This window comes from Dromiciops gliroides, chromosome 4 (genome assembly GCF_019393635.1).
Source record: "Dromiciops gliroides isolate mDroGli1 chromosome 4, mDroGli1.pri, whole genome shotgun sequence".
NCBI classification, from domain to species: Eukaryota; Metazoa; Chordata; class Mammalia; order Microbiotheria; family Microbiotheriidae; genus Dromiciops; species Dromiciops gliroides.
The window spans coordinates 118,243,081-118,263,121 of record NC_057864.1 but is presented as its reverse complement, the minus strand read 5'-3'; the positions used below and the strand labels follow the sequence as shown (position 1 = coordinate 118,263,121).

At 38.0% G+C, this 20,041-nt stretch overlaps 1 protein-coding gene across 6 annotated transcripts in view; it reads left to right on the top strand.

Moving 5' to 3' along the window:
• The window catches only part of ESRRG (estrogen related receptor gamma), a 704,143-nt gene that overhangs the window by 325,588 nt on the left and 358,514 nt on the right, over positions 1–20,041 (top strand). The gene's annotated exons all lie outside the window — the stretch shown is intronic.

Genomic DNA, 20,041 nt, shown 5'->3' with positions numbered 1-20,041 from the left:
GGAAAGGTTACACCACTAAGTTACAGCAGTAATGTAAGAACCACCCATATAGAAGACTTTAGTTATAGGCTGGATTGTATTGTCTCCATTTCATACTTTGCTCAGGACTAGTCCTATTGAGAAGATATCAAGAAGACACAAAAGGAATGGCTGTAAACCACATCCAGGTTGTACTAAGAGACCTAGCTTTTTGTTGCATGTGTTTTTTAGTGCTGTCAACCCCAAGCCACCCTAAATCTCCTGTCCCTTTAAGAAGCTACAGAAGGCGCAGCTAGATGGCGCAGTGGATAGAGCACCAGCCCTGGATTCAGGAGGACCTGAGTTCAAATGTGACCTCAGACACTTAACACTTACTAGCTGTGTGACCCTGGGCAAGTCACTTAACCCCCATTGCCTCACCAAAACCAACCAAACAAACAAGAAGCTACAGAAGACTTTTTTGCCCTCCTTTGTAAGAGAGTCTGTAGCTATAGCTATTAAATAGAATCAATGAAAGAATTTTAAATTATTAATCTCACAAAAGAATACTTCCTGCCTATCCACTGATCCCATAGGTTGGCATTCTGTATGCTGTAAGCCACCATCAAAGTTTATGAATCAAAATCACATCCGACTGATTTTATTTGAGCTCTCTGTTGCTTTTCACGTATCCTCATCTTTACTAGCCAGAGACATGCAATTCTCTCCAGGTCTTGCCTGGTGGAGCAAGTGGGATTCCCTCACAAATTGCCACATGGCGGCCTATTTTCAATAGAGGTTTGTCTGTTCTAAATCAGTGTTGTCCCAACTCTCACCTCATGATAATGAGAGTTAGGCAGCAGAACATTAATTCAGGCCAAAAATGACAGCTTTAGTAGTCTGAACATTAGGTTTTCTATGGAAAGGGCTACATCTCTTGTAAGTTAAGTATCTCTTTTACCCATGGGGCAAATGTTTTATCATGTACCAATTTATTTTGTATCCATTTTAAGTGTATTGCCGCAGTGTGTTCAGCCTGTCTCACCATAGAACTTAGAAGAAACATTAGCTTTTTCCTCCCCTGATTTATGCATGTGTGTGTGTGTGCTTGGGTATATCTGCCTGGCTGTTTTATCTGGGATTATCGTTCTCAGTTGTTCCTCTTCCTTCCTTCTTTTGTCTCTGCCACTCAAACCAATTTCAGCCATCCACCAGCTCTCATTTGGGATAATAGCCTCTCTTTTTGCCATCGTCTTGTCATGTTTGATTCAGCTGCACAAGGGTTTTAAATTAGCCAAAATGTTTGCATGCTGGGCTTACTCGGCTGCCACTACTAGTTGTAGAGCCACTGGAACCACTTGATGCTGAAATTGATGATTGCTCAAAAAGAATAAGAAATTGTTGGTAGCTACTGGGAAGATTCATTCACGCCGAGCCTCTTTTAAACAACAGAGAGGTAAGAAGAGAGAGATTTCCTTCGTTTTGTGTTTTTTTTTCCCGCCGCCTTGCTGGTGGTTGCATTGTGCTTGCGCCAGGTTCCTGCTGAGTGATTACAGTTTTGCTAGGTTGGATAGTTCCTGTGATTTCAGAAATAAAAACAGTTTAAAAAAAGTGCAGTTAAATTCAATGACTTACTGTTGGTGGGTTTTAACTAACTGGTGAGAAAGCAATTGAATTTTTTTTATTCCCCCATCCCAAAGTTGATTTGTTAGAGGTTTTAACCAACAGAATGTCCAAAAGGAAGCTTCTGGTGTTGAGCTACAAAATAGGGACTGGAAGGTAGTGAAATGCATTCATCCTTTCTGAATGGATTTGATGTGAATATGACCAAAATAACTATCTCTCTGCAAAAACCAAACCTGTTAATGATACAGGAAAAAAAAAGAAAAGGAAGGAAGGGGAAAAGAGGGAAAGAGAAGAAAGGAGAGAGAGCACATGCATTTGTTGGGTGCTTATTATGTACAAAGCACTGTACTAAGTGCTAAGGACACAAATAGAAAAAAGCAAGCCACATCCTTTTCTTAAGGAAGACAACATGTATAGGAAGTTTCAGTTGAAAGTCAAATGGAAAGGCCTATTGGTCCCTAGGGTTCAATGGCAAAGTAGATAGCAATGCATTTTCTTTTTTTCTTTTTTTTTTTTTTGTGAGGCAATTGGGGTTAAGTGACTTGCCCAGGGTCACACAACTAGTAAGTGTTAAGTGTCTGAGGCTGGATTTGAACTCAGGTACTCCTGACTCCAGGGCTGGTGCTCTATCCACTGTGCTACCTAGCTGCCCCAATGCATTTTCTTTAGTGTCAGTTCCACTGATTAAAAAACAACAACATGTCTATTTCTGATTGGACTATTTGATGGTTAGACTGGCATTGAACACTTTCTTTCCTGGGTCTTCAGTAGCTGTGACTGCTGAGGAGTTTGGGGGTACTACTGAGGCAGTTGCTAGGTTTCATATCTTCAAAGGTTGTTCCCTTGGGCTATGGTGGTGGTCCAGGCTAGAAGCAGAAATGGTGGTCAGGAGTTCTGATGGACAGCATCCTATCTACACCAAGGGTCTGAGGGGAAGTGGTGGTGGTGTTTTGACCTGCCTAATACTTGCCACCTTCTGGCTATACCTCTAGGAATATGTAGTACAAATGATGAACTCTGAAGGGTGATAGAAGGAAAGATTTAGTTCTGACTAAGGATAAGCAGGAAAGGCTTCTTGTAGCAGATGTCATTTAAAATATCAACTGGGAGAGATTGGGAAGAGACACTTTAAATCATAGAAAATAGCATTAGTAAAGGCATGGAGGCAGTAAAGTAAGGGATATGTATGGCAAATAGCAGAAAGACAAATTTTGTTTGGAGTGTGGGATATATTGGAATACAATAAGCAATTTAAACCCTTTGGGTATTTAATGGTTGTATTGTGAGACAGTAGCATTCCATTATTCAATATTTGTTGAATACCTACTATGTTCCTAGAATTGATATAGACATTGTTGGCATGCAGTTGAAATCTTAGACTTGGTCTTCACCCTCAAGAAACTGACATTCTATTTAAGGAGACAGCACTTACACACCTAAAAAAATTAGGGAACCTTTAAAATACAATTGGTACTAAATTGTGGGGCAAAAACTACATATTATAAAAATGTAAAAAAGACGTTTACCAGTGGGGATTTATATATATACACACACACACACACACACACACACACACACACACATATATGTATGTATGTATGTATACAGAGAGAGAGAGAGAGAAAGAGAGAGAGAGAGAGGGCAAGAGCAATCGAGCATCTCAGAGCAAGAAGCAGGGACCTCCATGACCATCAGTAGCAGCTGGAGTATTCATAGAATCTCAGAGCAAGTGGGGACCTTCCTGGCCATCTAATAGAACAGTGCTTGACAAAGAATTTCTTCTACAACAACTCTTACAAATGTTCATCTGACCTCTGTCTAAAGACCTCAAGTAAAGGATATCCCACTACTGTACCTCCTGAAGGGTGGCTGAGTAGATAGAGAAGTAAGATTTAATCTGAGCCTTGAAGGAGGATAAGATTTGTCTAATCAGAGGATCAAGACTTTCTATTCACTGGAGAACAGCAGGAGCAAAAGATTGGACGGTGAAATGAGTATAATGTGTTCAGAGGTTGCTGAGCATGACAGAAGTAGCATGTTAGTGTTGGGGGTAGGGAAAGGTAAGTTTGAATAAGGGTGATAGGTCCCCATTATAGAGACTCAGCATTTCTGCATTATTATTCTAATGTCAAAACCCTTTCTTTTTAAGAATATGGCTCTGCTTAGTCAGTGATTTAATAGTATGGGTAGCAAAATGCTGTCAGGTCAGTCATAAACGTGCTCTAAGACTTCTAGACACACTGCTAGGAGGTAAGCCCCAGCATTTTTATGCTTTTGAGTCACTTGAGGGCACCTGGACTAGGAAAAAAATGGGTAACTGGATTAATAATAACATATTCATAAAGTACTTTAATGTTTGCAAAAAAAGATCCATTATCTCATTTGACCTTTACAGCACTATAAGGTAAGTAGTATAAATATTTTTTGGTCCAAGCCTTTGATTTAATGAGTATAAGGAATTCCCATTATGGAAGCTCACTCTATTAATGCATTACCTTTTTTTATAACTTAAAGTCTTAGAGTTGCTTGGAATTCTGAAAGTTAAGTGACTTGTTTCTTCTCACATGTCAAGTATATATCAAAGGTGGGTCTCGAACCCAGATCCTGGTGAGACTAAGGATGCTCTATCCACTATGCCATAGTGCCCCTCAGTGTATTATTGCCATTTCATTGATGTGAAAACTGAGTCTCAGAAATTAAATGACTTGCTCAAAGGTCACACAGCTAGTTGGTGTCAGAACAGCGATTCAAATTGAAGCCTTCTGATTCCAGGTCTCCTTCTCTTTCCTCTATACCACACTGGTTAATCTTGCTGGATTTAACAGATGATCTTTCACTTTACCTTTATGCCCTAGGTTTAACCTTAACCTATTTATACTAGCTTGCATTTCAGGTGAGGAGACCAAAAAAGCCCCAAATAAAGAATGCTAATGAAGACATTCTTTGTTAGAAAACTGTATGTGGAATTGAGAGTAAAAAACAATTTTGAAATGCTACTTAAATACTATAAAGGAAAGACTATACACACATTCATCAACTATAATACACCCTAATGATTAAGTAAAAAGGACATGGTAAAAATATTGGGAGCAAGAAACAAAACAAACAGCAGTAGAATTGTATATCATATGTAGTGGATTTTTCATTAATTTTTAAAATATTTTTTATGATTAAATAAACTTTCTCCCTTTTGGACTTCTATAGACTTCCATATAACATGTTCTTAGAATGCTATGTGGCCTGAATAAAGTAACTTTGTATAATTTTAAGGTGTCTCTGTAAGATGTGGTATTCACTTAAATTTTTTGTAAGATTGTTGTTTTTATTGAGGAGCTAAGAAGAGGAAAATGTAGACTATTGTGTATAGCCTTTGAACAAATCAATCAATCAGCAAATCCCTCACTTTATGCAGAAAAAAATGCTGAATGAATTACCCAAAAAGTTCAGACTCACCAGAAAAAAGTTAGTGTGGGAAGAGAGGAATTTGTGTGCAGTCTGACTTCAGCATATCCCTATATAGGAGGAGAATCATGGTTCTAGTACTCAGGGTCTTACTGCTCTTATCACTCTTCAGTTACTTTTAATGTTCAGAATTGCTGATTCCTCTACTAAATCTTGGCAGATGTGTTCCAGGAAAATATATTGGTGAAAGTGCCAGTGAAGAAGTTAATGAAAAGCATAATGAGTGGTGGTGGCTTTGTCTTTCAGCAGACATTGATGTGTTTTGATAATATATGGATGGGTCAGTTTACCCTATTAGCAAATGTAACCGTTTTACATCTGACAGATAAACTAGAGGTTTGATAAATTACCAAATTAGTTTACCAGCTCTGATTTCCAAAGGTATTAGATGTAAAATGTTCATCGTGCCTTTGCTGTTTATTTAAAAGGTTATATAACATAACCATCAGGTAGTATGACATTTCAGTAGGTTTTCTCTCTCTCTCTCTCTCTCTCTCTCTCTCTCTCTCTCTCTCTCTCTCTCTCTCTCTCTCTCTCTCTCTCTCTCTCTCTCTCCTGGATTAGGAGAATAATGCTTGTTTTCTATGGCTACCAAGGGACCCCAGCCAAAACTAATAGTGGAAGGAACTTCACGATCAGCTTAGGTGTGCTTCAGTTTTGTTAAGCAAGAAAGAATTCCCTGGAATGTATATAACAAATGTCCCTTTATGCTTTACTCCTTGTTCTTGTTTAGCCAGAAATGCTTCTCTTTAAGAGTGTATATGGTACTAGATGGGGAGGCAAATGGGGCAATGGAGATATGATTGGAACTGGAGATAGAAGCCCTTGCTAGGTTCAAGTTACTTTGGGCATAGCCCTTAGCACCTCATTTGTAAAATGAGGTGGTTGGACTAGATGGCTTCTTCCAACTCTTACTGCCAGCATCCTGTGATAATAGCTGAAACTTAGCCCCTTCGAATTTGTAAATTGCATTACATTATCTCCTTTGAAGCCCCCCCCAAAAAAAAACCTCTTTGAAGCAGCTACTCCAGTTGTTATAGCCTCATTTTACTGATGCTGAAATTGAATCAAAATTTCTAACAATGAAAGCTGTCCAAAACAATAATGGGATGACTCCAGAAATAGTGGGTTCCCTTTTCCTAGAGGTAACGTGTTCAAGTAAAAGCTGGGTGACCCAACCACTTTACACTTATATATTTACATTTATTCCTCACAACAATTCTATAGTTTCATGAGCCCCATTTTACAAAAGAAATTGAGTTTTGTAATGATTAAGTAACTTACCCAGGGTTACCCAGTGTCTAAATTCTCAGAGTGACACTCCATTCCATGGGTCCAGACTCCAGATCCAGCACTCTATTCAGTATGACTAGTTGTTTCTCAGATCTAAAGGAAATTTTTTAAAAAAATCATTCTTGGAGGAATCTAGTCCAGTATACCCAGTTAGTCATAAATTAAGGCACAGTCAGTACTAATCATCTCTGCTACTCTCCCAACTTAGTTCTTCCTGTAGCCCAGGATACATTAGTACTTTTGGTGACAAGGTTCTGGGCTTCAGATAATCCATAGCATGCTAATTATATACATATAGGATAATCAAGAGTAGATATATGTGAAATATCTTGCATCTAGCTATCTGAATATTTTATTTAATCTGAATGTGCCTAGCACATCATGAACCCTCAATACATATGTATGATGGCTAAGGGCAAAGGTTCTAGTTAATCCTTCTCTTAGAGAAACCCTTTCACTCATTGTGTAATTGCAGCTGTTCTTTAATTTGAAACAATTTTACTTTTACTTAATGTATTTCCACTAGTCCAAAATCTTGGCAATGGAGTTTTTTTTTTTCCTTTGTTGAATGAACGATAGAAAGGAAGAAAAAAAAAACCTGTACCCACCCACGGAGCTCTGTCTTGTTAAGCTTCATATTAGAGAAGCCAGTTTAGATTAGATAATTTTAGTTCTTTGTGTGAAGCTATTTTTAAATGTAATTTTTTTCTAATAATGCAATTAGTTGTGTTTTTTGCATAATTTGAAATATCATATTGAAGTTTAAGAAGCTTCATTTTATTTTAATTAACAACTTACTGGTATTAATAACCAGGCGACTATGAACATTACCAGTCTTAACCCTTTTATTCTCCTTTTAAATGCACAGGAAGTAAGTTTCCCCCTTTTGGAAGGCCTAATAAGAATGCCATGTATAAAATTACCCTGTCTGAAAGAATAGGCACTGTATCCCAATATAGATCTCAGTGGAAAATCACTCAAAATTGCATGACATCTTCCCTCCCCCATCATCTTTCTCTTCCCTTCCCCCACTCTTTTCCAATTGTCTGTCTCATAGTTCAGTTGCAGAGGGAAACAAGCATGGGGCACTGCAACATTTCAATTCACTGTTACCAACAGTCCCTTTGCACATCCCATTAGTGTATTATTTATAGCTTCATAAAAGGCTCTTTAAAGAAAAAAAAACCCCTATCCTTGTGTCTCTTATGATGACACTATCCTATTAATGAAATGTTATTTTTAAAAACAACCATAGGTTGACTCCCCATTGTCATACTGCATACACCCACCCTCTCTCTCTCTCTCTCTCTCTCTCTCTCTCTCTCTCTCTCTCTCTCTCTTTCTCTTTCTCTTTCTCTTTCTCTTTCTCTCCCCTGTCACATTTAAAAGTCTGCTCACAAATCCTCTCAAGAGACATGGCTCAAAAATAAGCGATTGAAAAAGGTCCGAAAGAGGCTTGGAGCTGATATCCTACATCTTACAATGTGCAGCTTCAGAGGCTGCAAAGAGCCTGAACTCCAGATGCTTGTATAAACAAGACTTACTAGAAGTCATTACCTCATAACTCCTCATAAGCTTGCACCTGACAAGCCACTCGGAGCTAGAGGGCTATGTTTTCCCTAATAAATTCCTTTTTGAACCCACTTGTTAGTCAAGCGTTGTGCACACTAACTACAGAAAGGACCCCGTGTCTTGGGCATAAATTACTCTTCCGTACCACTGTCTCTGAACAGCCCCCCAGTTATGGATTACTTTGTTCTCGACTTGACAGGAACATAATTAGAACTGTTGATGAAATCTACCAAATTGTTCCTCCGTGGCCTCAGTGGTCAGGAAATTTGGCTGAGTCGTATTTGTCACCGATGTAAAGGCTCTAAACACTTCATATTAACTATGTTATTAATGTGCCCTCTAATCTGTCCATGAATTGGTAACACTGGAAGTGAGCAGAGCTCTAATGGCATCTTGCAATGAATACATTGTAATGCTTCTTTTAAAAGTTTCAGCTGAGGGAAGATGTTAATAATAAAAAAAACCCTGAGTGTGTATGTATCTGTTTGTGTGTAGGAGCATGTTAGTGTATGCAAACAGGAACATGTATGAATGTTTTTGCATTTTGAAGGATGATTTTTTTAGGTTTCCCCTAATACCACATTCGACAGTCTTTGAGGCTTATGGGTATATTTGGTTCTTAGAATGCCATAAAAATCTTTGTGAGTTCCGTTTTTAAAAGTGGTGATATCTTTACCAGTTTTTCCTCTGTGTGTGTTTGTGTGTGTCTATGTATGTGTCTATGTGCACCCAAGCAAAATGACAAAATTAGTGTTGGTCTTCAGGTAGCTGCAAACCAAAGAATGATAGTTATCCTCGCACATTGTTGGTTACACTTGAATCTTTCAGTTAGCTCTGTAAATGTATACTTCAGTTCAATTCACTAAACATTTCTTAAGTGCCTACTATGTGCCAGACATTGTGCTAATAAGCACTGGGGATACAAATAAGAAAAAGAGACAGCCCCATACCTCAAGGAACTGATAGTTTCAGTTTTCAAAAATGAAGGACAGTGATACACAACAGCTGTATATGTATCACAATACATATATGTGTGTGTATGTCATTCATATTTAACCAAAAAAGAGCACATTTCCACGTATTGACTATGTATCTAACACCTTGATTCTTCATATGGTAGACATGTCAGTAGTCTTTGATGTTTATCAGGACATTAGCGGGTTGATGGATGTTCATTGGCCATGACACATATACCATCATCAAGTTTTATAATGTACTGAATACTGAAAATGAGAAGAGGGTAGTGAATTTATAAAGGTTAAGTAAAGGTAAAAGAATGAGAAAGTGGGGGTAGATCCTTTTTCACATGTAGATTTCCAGCTTCACTGAAAAATGGATTATTATTTTAAGTTATCCTTGAAATGCAGGCTTTTGTTTCACTTAATGATAAAGCATAAAGGAGGAAAAACATAAATTTGTCATCATTTGTCTCCTTTGAGGGTCTGTATTATCGGATAATTTAGTAACTTGAAGTAAAATAAATGCAAAAATACTTATCTATAAAAATCATAAATCATATATAGATATCTATATCTATATTATAGAGAGCTATATAGGTAGATATTTATATTATAGATAGCTAATTAGGTAGATATATGTATCTATCTATATAGGTAGATATCTATATAGATATAGACATAGAATAGCTATATATTATCCATGGAGATAGAATCTATAAGTCTTTAATTATAATCTATAAAAATTTACTAATTATTAGTAAAGAAATAATCCATGTCATTTTCCAGAACTACCTTAGAAGAGCAAACTGGTAAAGCAGAGGGATTTATGGTGCATATGTATACATCCAAAGGGATAAGCATATAATTATGCTGACAATGCAAGGAAACATTAATTAACAAATTATTAAGTAAGTTCTTTGAAAAAAAACACAGGTAGATGAGTCTGAACACTGGAACACTTTCAGAGATTTTTATTTTTCAAATTACAACTCATTCCCCAAATATACTCGATTTACATTGAATATTGTGTCTACAAATTCACTGAAATTTGGAAGTAGACCTGAAACCCCATGTTAATAGCCCACTGCCAGATTTTGGACTATACAGTCCTGAGTCCCTGACATTCCTATTGTCCAGAACCTTTAGAGATAACTGCTCATTGTTGCATATTATTTTTCTAGGACCTATGAACATCAAGAAGTATAGTTATTGCTCTCAAGACTTAACAGTTGGGAAAGCTGTGTGTGTGTGTGTGTGTGTGTGTGTGTGTGTGTGTGTGTAATGGTGCCTGGAGTAGTGATATGCACATAGTAGATGCTCAACAGATGCTTAATCTGTCTGTTGGGCAATTCCAAAGGACTCATGATGGAGAGTGTTTTCCACATCCAGGAAAAGGAACTGTGAGTTCTAAATGCAGATTGAACCATATTGTTTCTACTTTTCTTCTTTTTTGAGGTTTTTCTCTTTTGTTCTCATTCTTCTTTTACAACATGACTAATGCAGAAATACGTTTGATGTGATTGTACATATATAACCTATATCAGATTGCTTTCTTTCTTGGGGAGTGGGGAAGAAAAGGAAGGAGGGAGAAAAGTTTGGAACTAAAAATCTTAGGAAAACAAATGTTGAGGGGGCAGGTATGTAGTGCAGTGGATAAAGCACCAGCCCCTGAGTTCAGATCCGGCCTCAAACACTTGATACTCACTGACTGTGTGACCCTGGGCAAGTCACTTAACCCTCATTGCCCTGCCCCCCGCCCCAAAATGTTGAAAGCTATATTTACATTACTGTAACTGGAAAATAATAAAATACTTTTATGATTTAAAAAAAATGCCTGTTGGGTAATGATACCCCACACAAAACTAAAACTTTTACCTGGTTGAAGCAAAGAATTCCCAAGATATAGGAATTTCTACCAGATATAGCACTTTCCTACATACCTCTAAGAGACATGCCAGAAAGAATCTGAGCTTATCCTTTGGGGCTATCCCCAGAAGAGAGTCCGTGGTTGGAAAAACATAATCACTCTCTGCCATTTGCAACCTACAGACACCTCCAAAGTCTCTAGACAGTATTGGTCTTGGATAATGTGCTGCATCTACCACAGTATGGCAGTGGGCAATAAACATAGGAATTCAGAAAACAAACACACACTGAGGAGAGAGAGAAAAGGGAAAGTAGCAAATGCTAAGGGCATATTACTGGTGTATCTGATAAATAGAAGAACTCAGTAGAGGGAGTAATTAATAAGGGCTAGAACAGTTAGGAGAGGCTTTATGGAGGAGCTAAATCCTGGGCTGGGCTTAAGAATAAAGAATAGGACTTGAGTCCATTTTGTCATAGGAATACTCAGAAGATGGCCATTTTCAATGGGAGACATGCTTTTCCTGCAGTGGTTCAAAACAGTGATTTCAAACTCAAATAGAAGTAGGGACCACTAGTCTACACATAAGGAACCCTGTGGGTAGCATATTGATTTATTTTTAATTAACATTATCTATGCTTGATTGTATTTTTATTTGTTTTGTTAAATTTTTCCCATTTACATTTTAATCTAATTTAGACTACACTGGGGAATATTGTAGGCCATATTTGACACCTCTGCCCCCAATGACCTGTGATTTAAGGAATGTGGGTACTCCCTCCTCCATGATAACTTCAATCTCTTTCCAAATTAATACATAGTTTCATGAATTAGCCAAAATTCCCATCTTCCAGTGATAAGCCTCACACAAACTTAGAACTCCTTGGATGATAGTCTTTAACTAGATCAATAATACTAATATGCACTTTTAGAACCATAAAACAAGTCTAAAAAGATTCTGAATGTATCCTAACAAAAACTCATACAGTAGTAATAAAATGCAGGATTCAGTACCCTAAAACAGATATAGAAAGGTTAACACTTTGTCATCAAAAATTAGAATTGATATTATTGATATTGATATGAATTGAGAAAGGTGAGGACCATAGAAAGTTTTTTTAGTGATATTGATATGAATTGAAAATTAGAATTGATATAATTGATAGGTATTTTCAGAGTACATGATAAGTAGGATAAGAATTCATAGAAATGCTTTTGATACTGTTCATCACTTCACTAAGTAATAGCAATGGCTGAAAAAAGGTACACTGGATTTATCTAATGAAACCCAAAGCAATTTATTGCTGGATGGAGCTTATGATATGACTGATTCAGGAGTGGAATCAAGAGACCCATAATGGGCAACACACTCGAACTCAATCAGTAATATGTTGACAAAGAAGCATCATGCAAACGATGAACCATGCAGATTTGTTGATAGAAATGGAAGAGCTTATCATGGAAATTTCAAGATCCAATCTTTGTCACAAAGAAATGACAGGTAGTTTGTCCTTAAGGAGCTACAATCTACAAAAATTTAGCATGTAACAAATACCCCAAAAGACATAAACTAATTCTTAGAAGTATATGTTGAGGGGGGCAGCTAGGTGGCGCAGTGGATAAAGCACCGGCCCTGGATTCAAGAGTACCTGAGTTCAAATCCGGCTTCAGACACTTGACACTTACCAGCTGTGTGACCCTGGGCAAGTCACTTAACCCCCATTGCCCCACCAAAAAAAAAAAAAAAGAAGTATATGTTGAGCAGGCAGCTAGGTGGCGCAGTGGATAGAGCACCGGCCCTGGAGTCAGGAGGACCTGAGTTCAAATCCAGCCTCAGACACTTAACACTTACTAGCTGTGTGACCCTGGGCAAGTCACTTAACCCCAATTGCCTCACTAAAAAAAAAAAATGATATGTTGAAAGTTCACTATATTTTATATACCAACAGTTGACAAATCACTATATTACAAATATAGACCTCAAAATATTTTTGAGGAGTAAACAAGTAAGTTGAACTGGAATCATAGGCTCAACTATGGCCCATAACCACCCAGATATTGCATCGATCTAAAAAAAAGTTAAGGACATTTTAATCAATATTGATATAACTAGTGCTTATAATCTCCAAGGTACATGGAATGAAAAATTTTCAAAATCTAGAGACCTAACAAAATCACATGGGAACAGGATGAAAAATAAAGCATCCCACGGGGCAGCTAGGTGGCGCAGTGGATAGAGCACCGGCCCTGGAGTCAGGAGTACCTGAGTTCAAATCCGGCCTCGGACACTTAACACTTACTGGCTGTGTGACCCTGGGCAAGTCACTTAACCCCAATTGCCTCACTTAAAAAAAAAAAAAGTAAAAAATAAAGCATCCCTGTCCTACTGTCTGGTCCTAGAATTGTACTAAAAATATTTTGATGACTATACAGGGGAAAAGCTTACATTCAAGTGCTTTCATTTAGCTGTAAAAAGTAGCTATTTTGTCCATTTACATAGTACTCTTTGGAACATTAAGTATAAAAAAATAAAAATTAGGATGGTCATCTGTCCATTTCTCTCTTTTTCTTCTTTCTTTTAACAACACTCTTCCTAGATATCTCCTCTGCAAGCCTGTCAGAGTCTGAAATTTCACCACCAGAGACCTGGGTAAAGGCACCATGTTTTGTGGCACTTTTTAATGGAGATTCCTCTATTAGCATACAAATATACCTTCATTTCATCACATTAAGCCATTTTCAGATTGTTATTGTTGTTCAGTTGTTTCAGACTTGTCCTATTCTTTCTGACCTCATTTGGCATTTTCTTGGCAAAGTTACTTAAGTGGTTTGCCATTTCCTTCTCCAGCTCATTTGACAGAAGAGGTAACTGAGGAAAATAGGGTTAAGTGACTTGCCCAGGGTCACACAGATAGTAAGTGTCTGAGGCTGGATTTGAACTCAGGTTTTCCTGACTCAAGGGCCAGCACTCTGTCCAGCAGGCCACCTAGCTGCCCCCATTTGAAAATACAAACTACCAATTATGAATTAGTTTATAAACTTCTTTTCCAGGTGACAGCTGGGGAAGAATATAGTACCTTGAGAAATTATATTCTCTATAAAATTAGGTGCTGGAAATAATAGAGTCATAGACCCTGAACTTGTAGAGAAACTAGGGCATCATGAGAACACTGAGTGACTGGGTAGAGGAGGTAGGACAAAGGAAGCACTGATTCAGTAGATGGAGAATGCCAAAGGCAAATATAACTAACTTTCCAACTCTGCCTAGGGCTACTCCCAGCAACAGTGGAACTGAATCAGGAGACCTTCATAAACTTAGATCCACAGGCTTTGGGGAGCTGAAAGGACCTTGGAAATTATCTAATCTAAACCCTCATGTTAATTATGAGGAAACCGAAAAATGAAGTGGTTTTTCCCAAGATCACACAGCTAGAATTGGGGGTGAAGCCACCACTAGAACCCAGGCCACTCATCTTTGTGACATCTCCCACAAAATCTGTTTTTAATTCATGTTATTATATACAAAGACCCAGACACATGGCATAATTGTTCAGAGGGAGTATGGTAGAAAATTCTCTCACTTTGGAAGCACAGCTGCTCCCAGGACAGAACATAGCCAAGCCAGCGGTCAGCAAGTTGGCCATATGTAAAATAGTATATAAAGGACAAGTTCCTTCACTTTTGACTGTGGAGGGAATTTCAGCAGGATTGTACGTAGATATTACCAGGAAGGCAGCATGTAAAAAGAATAAGCGAGGAGAGATGGACCAGGAGTCTCAAGAGAAACTGGAATCCCACCTCTGGCCCTTAATAGCTATGTGATCATGAACAAATCATGTAAAGTCTCTGAGCCTCACTTTCCTCCTTTATAATACAGGATATGCCTCACAAGGTTGACATGCCAATCAAATAATAATATATTTAAAGTTTTATGTAAATATTAGTGATCACTACCCAAACGATTTCTTGACTTAATTATTTCAGTTAAACTTCCCAGAGAACTTTTTTTCTCCCATTGAAACTGACTTATAGATGTAATTATAGTAACCACTGGTCAAGGAGAATCTGTATGGTCTGTGAATCCCACTGCCACAAGACCAACAAGAGTGATACAAACTTTTAAAAGACAAAAGATGGTGTGGTGGAGTGGAAAGATCTTGGGATTAGGGAGCAGAAGAACTAGGTTTAAATCTGTCCTCCGCCACTTACTAGCTAGTGATAGAGTTATGGATAGAATCTAGACACCTGGTTTCTGTATATTGAAGCTTTTTAAACTATGGGTCATGACCCCATATGGGATGGTGTAACTGAATGTGGGGGTCATGAAAAATTTGGCAGTAAGTGTTTGATTTGTATGCCTATTGTATATACATACCTGAGGTCATATAAAAATTTCTCAGGCAAGGATAGGTTGTGAGTTGAGTTGAAAAAGTTTGAGAAGCCCTGCTCTATATCACCTGCCCGTGAGTTTACTGTTCTTTTAGCTATGCAGACTGCCTGCTTGCACATAGATGGTGCTTAATACATATTTGTTGAATTGAATACACATTGAGGTATTAAGGAAAGCCATCAATATCTGTGAACCTGGGGAGGGGAGAATATTAGCAGAGTGTGCCACTGAAAAATTAGTTTGCATGTCATCTTTGTCAGGCCCTTCATGGGTTGCTGACCCTCCAGCTAGTCAACCCCCCTCCCCCTCTCCCCAGCTTGAGGGAAGATCATGTCCCAGACAAATATTGAGTATCTTTTCAAATTAGTTCTCCTGCAAAAACTTTGGGACGGTAATGTCAATGTGGTCTTGGGTTTGTTACTTTTCATCTTCATTTCACAGATGAAAATGTGTTCAGAGTCTACCACAATGAGACTCTAATTTGGTAAATGTGTGCGTTCCTTCAGTATCCGCGGTGTGGAGCATATGCTTGTGGATGCTCATGTTTGAAATGATGATTCACAGTTAATCGTTATAAGAAATAGGCTTACCACTTCATAAACTCTAGGAAAGACTGTTTTCTTTTCTAAACATTTAAATTACTCAGCCGTTTTATGCATTAAAACCCAATTATAACTTAGAGAGTATTTCAGAGAATTTCAAAAGCTATTTCCTGAAGGATCTATGCCTAAAACTACATTTTATCATTCAGTAGTTCACACTTCCTAATGCAGGGTTTTCAAAAAACCAGCTTAAAGCTCTGTAAGACACTTGACAAGGCATCAGGTACTGCCCTATAAGAAATCTGGCAGAAGAGTTTCATTTTTATAATTTCAGTACTAGATTTTTATGGTCAGGTATGCACATGGCTATCCCTGAGAAGGGACATGGGTGAAGTCTTAAGAATTTAATGCTAATAATCATCTTGAGACACCTCTAAGGCTCTGACCGTGTGTGTTTGCATATCTCTGAATACATAGATCCTTTGCTACCAAAGGGTTAGATGTCAGTAGCATACTTCTCATGTGAAATGCTCATTATTAGTAACCAGCCTATTGGTAAGAAGTGATAATACAGGAATCTGTGGTACAGTGGAAAAAGTGATGAATTGGCCATCAGAAGGCCTGGACTCAAAACTTGGCTTTGTTACTTACTAACTGTGTGATCTTGGGTAAGTTACTTAACCTCTCTATGCCTCAGTTTCTACATAATATTTATAACTAAAGGAACTATGATTTCATCAGTGGAGATCACAATGCTTCTGTGACTTTGTAGATGATATTCAGGAGTTGTAGCTGAGAAATTAATAACCCAGAAGCCAACCTGGTGACTTTTCTAATAATATTTTGTCTTCCCTACTTCACAAGTTGTTTGTTGCGAGATCAAGTAAGTTCAAATATTCATAATTGAATAAAGTGTCATGTAGATTCCCTACTATCATTGACTGTTTGACTTTACCAAGCTCAGGATTCCCTTCTAACCTGATCCCTTAGATCCTTACTAAATAAAGAAATTATTCGGAAGAATTCAAATCCACACAAAAGACCCAAGGGTATTGGATTAGAAGACAAGATGTGAATTCCAGCTCAAATACTTACTAGCTGTGTGATTGTGAGTAAGTTGTCTTTTCAGAACTTGTTTCTTCATCAATAGAAAGTTTCATTTCTAGTACTGAGAGAATAATATTTGGACTACTTACCTCTCAGAGCTATTGTGAGGAATGTGCCATCTAAGTAAATTATTATCTTTTTATTCTTCATCTTTTTTTTTTCAATTGGGTTCAGATGGAGCAAGTTACTATCCTGCTGTTATTCTTTCATATTTAATATCCTGAGGACTGTTGTACAGGTGAATAACTGCTGTTTATAATAAAATAATAATTGATATTATTATCATTCATCTAAGAAAGTTCATCCCCAGACTTTATGCATTGTCAATGACTGTGCCACATGTCTGGAATAATCTCTTTCATCATCTCTGCCTCTTGGGTTCCTTAATTTCCAGCTAAAACTCCATATCCCGGGGCATCTAGGTGGTGCAGTAGATAAAGTACCAGCCCTGGATACAGGAGGCCCCGAGTTCAAATCTGGCCTCAGACACTTGACACTAGCTGTGTGACCCTGGGCAAGTCACTTAACTCTCATTGCCCCCGGAAAAAAAACAAAAACAAAAACAAACAAAAACCCCTCCATATCCCATAAGAAACCTCCTCCAGTTCTGCTTCATGTCAGTGACTTCCCTCAGAGATTACTTCCAATTTATGCTGCATATATTACATGCTTTTATTTATGTATCTGTTTGCACATTGTCTCACCCTTTTGATTTTGAGCTCCTGGAGAGCATGTACTTGCCTTTCTTTGTATTAGCACAATGTTAGGCACATAGTAGGTATTTTATTATAAAATATTTGTTGACTGGCTGAAACTTTGAATGAAAACTGGTGTCATAAACTCACTGTGGTCTTTGGTTTCTTAATTTTTTGTCTTCATCTCACAAATGAAAATGTTTTCAGAGTCAGCCTTGATAAAACTCCATTTTTGTATTTTTGTAAGCGCCTTCCATATATGGAGTGTATATGTATTCTAGGTGATGCTTATGTTTGAAATGATGATTCACAATTAGTTGGTATAAGAAATAACAGTAAAAATGAAGTTGTAATTTAAATGTTTGGAAGAGAAAAAGGGTGTGAGTATATGTTTTTCTCTTTTAGGCCTTTAGATGAAGCAACACTAAGGCAGGGGCTAAATTTTAATGAGACACCAAGTAAAACTTTGAAGAGTTATCTTAGCTCCGCTATTACCCCCAAAAATATATTTATTACTTAGGAAAGCATATAACTAGCATCCTTCCAGGTATGAAGATCTCTATCCACTATGCCAAATTATCTCTTTTAGATCTCAAGGCAGCTAGGTGGTGCAGTGGATAAAGCACTGGCCCTGGATTCAGGAGGACCTGACTTCAAATCCTGCCTCAAACACTTGACACTTACTAGCTGTGTGACCCTGGGCAAGTCACTTAACCCCCATTGCCCTGCAAAAAGAAATATAGACCTCTAGAACTAAAATATGTTATCTAATCCAAACTCATTTTTCAGATGAGGAAACTGAGGTTTAAGGCTATTAAGTTACCTTACCCAGTGCTACTTAGGCAAGGCTAGAAAAATCCAATTTTCCTGACAATTACCTGATTTTTGCCAGTAAAATAATGCTAAAAATTAGGGTTTTTTGTTTTTTTTTCAGAGTAGGGATAGATACCAGAAACATGAGTCCATTCCAAGATTTAAGGAACAACTTTCCCCCAGTGTATAAGTCATTTCACTCCTTCCACCCTACACATGTACACATAGAACTGGTGGCCACTTTACTGTTGGAGAACCTTGTCTCATATCAGTTCAGACACTTAAAGACCTAAACTGTGTGACTTTTTTTTATTCATGAAAATCTGGAAGACTTACATTAAGGTTCCAAATGATTTTGAAATTTGCTAAGCAAAGTCCTACTTGTCGAATGCAGCTCTTGTTGGATATTTAAAGTTCAAGTGCTTTGTTTGCTTTAGTTGAGTGCTCTGAAGTGGCTCAAAAGCCATTGGCCCATTTATATAAACAAATGGCGAAATGTACTGATCGTCCATGCTACTCAGATGCAGCTGGTTTTACCTAAGAAAGAAATTTCCCCCCATGACTTGAAAATGAGCTTTCAGCACACCTGTCTAAAATGCTTTATGAAACAACAGGTGTGCAGAGAAGGTGATAGGTTTTGAAGAGTTGACAGGAAGAAGGGAAGGAAGAGAAAGTATTGTCTACTTTCAATTCCTGTTGATTTTTTTAAAGTTACTGCTTTTTGCTAAAGAGAACCGTGTCCCCAAAGCTTATTTTCCAGTTGATGTATTTTGTAGTGCTGAAGCAGGAGCCCATTTACATCTGAGATGATTTTGGTTATTTTGGTTAATAATTGGTTGCTCCCAAAGCCCTTATTCCTAACTAGAATTCCATTTAGGTGCATGTTTGGATACCCGTTATTCCTCTCTCCTCCTCTTCTTTCTTTCCCCCCAAACGCCCAGCACAACACTATTATTATGCTGGTATTATGAAATAGAACTTATATCTACCTTGCTTAGACGTGATACATGCTGCTCAGTGTGTAAAAAGATTGTTAGTCAAAGCATTTAAGTACTTGCTATGTACCAGGCACTCAACCATGAGGATGAAAAGAAAGGTAAAAACACTCTCCCTACCCACAAGGAGCTCACATCCTGACAGGGGAGACTCCATGTAAATAATAATGCTTCTCTAAGGTATACATAGAGAAAAGGTAATCTCAGAGAAGGCACATGCAACACGGGAGGACCAGACAGGAAGACCAGGAGAGGCACCCTATATAAAGTGGAATTTGAGCTGAGCTTTAAAGGAATACCGGGAAAGTAATGGACAGAGGTAAGGGGGCATGGAGGACAGCCAAGGCAAAGACACAGAGAACTGAGTTGTCCGTGGTAGGAACAGCAAGAAGCCGTTGTATCTGGATTACCTTGTGTGAAGTGGGGAATCAAGCGTAAAAAGATTGGAAAGACAGGAAGGAGCCAAGTTGGGTAGGGCATTTTATGTGAACGTAGAGAACTTTATATTTGTCCCTCTGGAATTTGGTAGTGAGATGACATGGTCTGAAAGTAGACTGAATTTGAGTGGAGACTTGAGGCAGGGGGATAACTATAATGTAAGGCCTTTTTTTTTTTTTTTTGCAGGACAATGAGGGTTAAGTCACTTGCCCAGGGTCACACAGCTAATAAGTGTCAAGTGTCTGAGGTCGGATTTGAACTCAGGTCCTCCTGAATCCAGGGCTGGTGCTTTATCCACCTAGCTGCCCCTATGAGGCCTTTTTTTCA